At 50.4% G+C, this 6,000-nt stretch overlaps 3 pseudogenes; all 3 read right to left on the bottom strand.

The window, feature by feature from the left end:
* Positions 1-2,082: 2,082 nt before the first annotated feature.
* On the bottom strand, positions 2,083-2,202 carry LOC130352678 (5S ribosomal RNA; annotated as a pseudogene).
* A 2,284-nt stretch (positions 2,203-4,486) lies between these two features.
* LOC130330209 (5S ribosomal RNA) lies at positions 4,487-4,606 on the bottom strand (annotated as a pseudogene).
* An 87-nt stretch (positions 4,607-4,693) lies between these two features.
* On the bottom strand, positions 4,694-4,813 carry LOC130352598 (5S ribosomal RNA; annotated as a pseudogene).
* Positions 4,814-6,000: the final 1,187 nt, after the last annotated feature.

The following is a 6,000-nucleotide window of genomic DNA, read 5'->3' as shown; positions in this document are numbered from 1 at the left end:
TTGACAGCTTCACACTTTGTATACTGTGGATTTAAGCATCAATAAACAATTTTCGGAATCGGAGCAGAAACAGAGCAAAATGGCAACTGCACCCGGGATTCCCAGCCAGTCTCCCATGCTGGTACTTACCAGGCCCGAAGCTGGGTAGCAGTCTGCGATCTGACGAGAACAGGCGCATTCAGCTTAGGATGGCCATAGACATCTTCATACCCTGTATACTGTGGATTTAAGCATCAATAAATCCTTTTCGGAATCGGAGCGTAAGGCGGCAACAGAGCAAAATGTCAACGACACCTGGGATTCCCAGCCAGTCTCCCATGCTGGTGCTTACCAGGGCCTAAGCTGGGTATCAGTCTGCGATCTGACGAGAGCAGGCGCGTTCAGCTTAGGATGGCCGTTGACAGCTTCAACCCCTTTATATTGTGGATTTAAGCATCAATAAATAATTTTCCGAATCGAAGCGGAAGGCGGCAACAGATTAAAATGTCAACTGCACCCGGGATTCCAAGCCAGTCTCCCATGCTGGTACTTACCAGGCCCTAAGCTGGGTAGCAGTCTGCGATCTGACGAGAGCAGGCGCGTTCAGCTTAGGATGGCCGTTGACAGCTTCACACTTTGTATACTGTGCATTTAAGCATCAATAAATCCTTTTCGGAATCGGAACAGAAGGCGGCAACAGAGCAAAATGTCATCGATACCAGGGATTCCCAGCCAGTCTCCCATGCTGGTACTTACCGGGCCCTAAGCTGGGTAGCGGTCTGCGATCTGACGAGAGCAGGCGCGTTCAGCTTAGGATGGCCGTTGACAGCTTCTTGATTTTTATATTGTGCATTTAAGCATCAATATATCCTTTTCAGAATCGGAACGGAAGGCGGCAACAGAGCAAAATGTCAACTGCACCCGGGATTCCCAGCCAGTCTCCCATGCCGGTACTTACTGGGCCCTAAGCTGGGTAGAAGTCTGCGATCTGACGAGAGAAGGCGCGTTCAGCTTAGGATGGCCGTTGACATCTTCACGCCTTGTATATTGTGAATTTAAGCATCAATAAATATTTTTATTAATCGGAGAGGAAGGCGGCAACAGAGCAAAATGTCAATGGCACCTTGGATTGCCAGCCAGTCTCCCATGCCGGTAACTGCCGGGCAGTAGTCTGCGATCTGAGGAGAGCAGGCACGTTCAGGCTTAGGATGGCCGTTGACAGCTTCACACCCTGTGTATTGTGGATTTAAGCATCAATAAATCCTTTTCCGAATCGGAGCGGAAGGCGGCAACAGATTAAAATGTCAACTGCACCTGGGATTCCCAGCCAGTCTCCCATGCTGATACTTACCAGGCCCTAAGCTGGGTAGCAGTCTGCGATCTGACAAGAGCAGGCGCGTTCAGCTTAGGATGGCCGTTGACAGCTTCACACTTTGTATACTGTGGATTTAAGCATCAATAAACAATTTTCGGAATCGGAGCAGAAACAGAGCAAAATGGCAACTGCACCCAGGATTCCCAGCCAGTCTCCCATGCTGGTACTTACCAGGCCCGAAGCTGGGTAGCAGTCTGCGATTTGACGAGAACAGGCGCATTCAGCTTAGGATGGCCATAGACATCTTCACACCCTGTATACTGTGGATTTAAGCATCAATAAATCCTTTTCGGAATCGGAGCGTAAGGCGGCAACAGAGCAAAATGTCAACGACACCTGGGATTCCCAGCCAGTCTCCCATGCTGGTACTTACTAGGCCCTAAGCCAGGTATCAGTCTGCGATCTGACGAGAGCAGGCGCGTTCAGCTTAGGATGGCCGTTGACAGCTTCACGCCCTTTATATTGTGGATTTAACCATCAATAAATAATTTTCCGAATCGAAGCGGAAGGCGGCAACAGATTAAAATGTCAACTGCACCCGGGATTCCCAGCCAGTCTCCCATGCTGGTACTTACCAGGCCCTAAGCTGGGTAGCAGTCTGCGATCTGACGAGAGCAGGCGCGTTCAGCTTAGGATGGCCGTTGATAGCTTCACACTTTGTATACTGTGCATTTAAGCATCAATAAATCCTTTTCGGAATCGGAACGGAAGGCGGCAACAGAGCAACATGTCAACGACACCTGGGATTCCCAGCCAGTCTCCCATGCTGGTACTTACCGGGCCCTAAGCTGGGTAGCAGTCTGCGAGCTGACGAGAGCAGGCGCGTTCAGCTTAGGATGGCCGTTGACAGCTTCTTGATTTTTATATTGTGCATTTAAGCATCAATATATCCTTTTCGGAATCGGAACGGAAGGCGGCAACAGAGCAAAATGTCAACTGCACCCGGGATTCCCAGCCAGTCTCCCATGCTGGTACTTACCGGGCCCTAAGCTGGGTAGCAGTCTGCGATCTGACGAGAGCAGGCGCGTTCTGCTTAGGATGGCTGTTGACAGCTTCTCGCCCTTTATACTGTGCATTTAGGCATCAATAAATCCTTTTCGGAATCGGAACGGAAGGCGGCAACAGAGCAAAATGTCAACGGCAGCCGGGATTCCCAGCCAGTCTCCCATGCTGGTACTTACCAGGCCCTAAGCTGGGTATCAGTCTGCGATCTGTCGAGAGCAGGCGCGTTCAGCTTAGGATGGCCGTTGACAGCTTCACACTTTGTATACTGTGCATTTAAGCATCAATAAATCCTTTTCGGAATCGGAACGGAAGGCGGCAACAGAGCAAAATGTCAACGGCAGCCGGGATTCCCAGCCAGTGTCCCATGCCGGTACTTACCGGGCCCTAAGATCTGTACCAGTCTGCGATCTGACGAGAGCAGGCGCGTTAAGCTTAGGATGGCCGTCGACAGCTTCACACCTTGTATACTGTGGATTTAAGCATCAATAAATTCTTTTCGGAATCGGAGCGGAAGGCAGCAATAGAGCAAAATGTCAACGGCAACCAGGATTCCCAGCCAGTCTCCCATGCCAGTACCTACCGGGCCCTAAGCTAGAGCAGTCTGCGATCTGACGAGAGCAGGCGCGTTCAGCTTAGGATGGCCATTGACAGCTTCATGCTTTTTATACTGTGCATTTAAGTATCAATAAATCCTTTTCGGAATCGGAGCGGAAGGCGGCAACAGATTTAAATGTCAACTGCACCCGGGATTCCCAGCCAGTCTCCCATGCTGGTACTTACTGTGCCCTTAGCTGGGTAGCAGTCTGCGATCTGACGAGAGCAGGCGCGTACATCTTAGGATGGCCATTGACAGCTTAATGCTTTTTATACTGTGAATTTAAGCATCAATAAATCCTTTTCAGAATCGGAACGGAAGGCAGCAACAGAGCATAATGTCAACTGCACCCGGGATTCCCAGCCAGTCTCCCATTCCGGTAATTACTGGGCCCTAAGCTGGGTAGCAGTCTGCGATCTGACGAGAGCAGGCGCGTTCAGCTTAGGACGGCCGTTGACATCTTCACGCCTTGTATATTGTGGATTTAAGCATCAATAAATATTTTTATTAATCGGAGAGGAAGGCGGCAACAGAGCAAAATGTCAATGGCACCTTGGATTGCCAGCCAGTCTCCCATGCTGGTAACTGCCGGACAGTAGTCTGCGATCTGAGGAGAGCAGGCACGTTCAGGCTTAGGATGGCCGTTGACAGCTTCACACCCTGTGTATTGTGGATTTAAGCATCAATAAATCCTTTTCCGAATCGGAGCGGAAGGCAGCAACAGATTAAAATGTCAACTGCCCCTGGGATTCCCAGCCAGTCTCCCATGCTGGTACTTACCAGGCCCTAAGCTGGGTAAAAGTCTGCGATCTGACGAGAGCAGGCGCGTTCAGCTTAGGATGGCCGTTGACAGCTTCACACTTTGTATACTGTGGATTTAAGCATCAATAAACAATTTTCGGAATCGGAGCAGAAACAGAGCAAAATGGCAACTGCACCCGGGATTCCCAGCCAGTCTCCCATGCTGGAACTTACCAGGCCCGAAGCTGGGTAGCAGTCTGCGATCTGACGAGAACAGGCGCATTCAGCTTAGGATGGCCATAGACATCTTCACACCCTGTATACTGTGGATTTAAGCATCAATAAATCCTTTTCGGAATCGGAGCGTAAGGCGGCAACAGAGCAAAATGTCAACGACACCTGGGATTCCCAGCCAGTCTCCCATGCTGGTACTTACCAGGCCCTAAGCTGGGTATCAGTCTCCGATCTGACGAGAGCAGGCGCGTCCAGCTTAGGATGGCTGTTGACAGCTTCACGCCCTTTATATTGTGGATTTAAGCATCAATAAATAATATTCCGAATCGAAGCGGAAGGCGGCAACAGATTAAAATGTCAACTAGACCCGGGATTCCCAGCCAGTCTCCCATGCTGGTACTTACCAGGCCCTAAGCTGGGTAGCAGTCTGCGATCTGACGAGAGCAGGCGCGTTCAGCTTAGGATGGCTGTTGACAGCTTCACACTTTGTATACTGTGCATTTAAGCATCAATAAATCCTTTTCAGAATCGGAACGGAAGGCGGCAACAGAGCAAAATGTCAACGACACCTGGGATTCCCAGCCAGTCTCCCATGCTGGTACTTACCGGGCCCTAAGCTGGGTAGCAGTCTGCGATCTGACGAGAGCAGGCACGTTCAGCTTAGGATGGCCGTTGACAGCTTCTTGATTTTTATATTGTGCATTTAAGCATCAATATATCCTTTTCGGAATCGGAACGGAACGGAAGGCGGCAACAGAGCAAAATGTCAACTGCACCCGGGATTCCCAGCCAGTCTCCCATGCTGGTACTTACCGGGCCCTAAGCTGGGTAGCAGTCTGCGATCTGACGAGAGCAGGCGCGTTCAGCTTAGGATGGCCGTTGACAGCTTCACACTTTGTATACTGTGCATTTAAGCATCAATAAATCCTTTTCGGAATCGGAACGGAAGGCGGCAACAGAGCAAAATGTCAACGGCAGTCGGGATTCACAGCCAGTGTCCCATGCCGGTACTTACCGGGCCCTAAGATTTGTACCAGTCTGCGATCTGACGAGAGCAGGCGCGTTAAGCTTAGGATGGCCGTCGACAGCTTCACACCTTGTATACTGTGGATTTAAGCATCAATAAATTATTTTCGGAATCGGAGCGGAAGGCAGCAATAGAGCAAAATGTCAACGGCAACCGGGATTCCCAGCCAGTCTCCCATGCCAGTACCTACCGGGCCCTAAGCTAGAGCAGTCTGCGATCTGACGAGAGCAGGCGCGTTCAGCTTAGGATGGCCATTGACAGCTTCATGCTTTTTATACTGTGCATTTAAGCATCAATAAATCCTTTTCGGAATCGGAGCGGAAGGCAGCAACAGATTAAAATGTCAACTGCACCCGGGATTCCCAGCCAGTCTCCCATGCTGGTACTTACTGTGCCCTTAGCTGGGTAGCAGTCTGCGATCTGACGAGAGCAGGCGCGTTCAGCTTAGGTAGGCCATTGACAGCTTCATGCTTTTTATACTGTGCATTTAAGCATCAATAAATCCTTTTCGGAATCGGAACGGAAGGCGGCAACAGAGCAAAATGTCAACTGCACCCGGGATTCCCAGCCAGTCTCCCATGCCGGTAATTACTGGGCCCTAAGCTGGGTAGCAGTCTGCGATCTGACGAGAGCTGGCGCGTTCTGCTTAGGATGGCCGTTGACATCTTCACGCCTTGTATATTGTGGATTTAAGCATCAATAAATATTTTTATTAATCGGAGAGGAAGGCGGCAACAGAGCAAAATGTCAATGGCACTTTGAATTGCCAGCCAGTCTCCCATGCTGGTAACTGCCAGGGAGCAGTCTGCGATCTGAGGAGAGCAGGCATGTTCAGGCTTAGGATGGCCATTGACAGCTTCACACCCTGTGCATTGTGGATTTAAGCATCAACAAATCCTTTTCCGAATCGAAGCGGAAGGCAGCAACAGATTAAAATGTCAACTGCACCCGGGATTCCCAGCCAGTCTCCCATGCTGGTACTTACCAGGCCCGAAACTGGGTAGCAGTCTGCGATCTGACGAGAACAGGCGCATTCAGCTTAGG

The sequence above is a fragment of the Hyla sarda genome, chromosome 1, assembly GCF_029499605.1.
Source record: "Hyla sarda isolate aHylSar1 chromosome 1, aHylSar1.hap1, whole genome shotgun sequence".
NCBI lineage: Eukaryota > Metazoa > Chordata > Amphibia > Anura > Hylidae > Hyla > Hyla sarda.
Note: the sequence above shows the minus strand (reverse complement) of the source record. Positions and strands in the feature narration are given on the sequence as shown.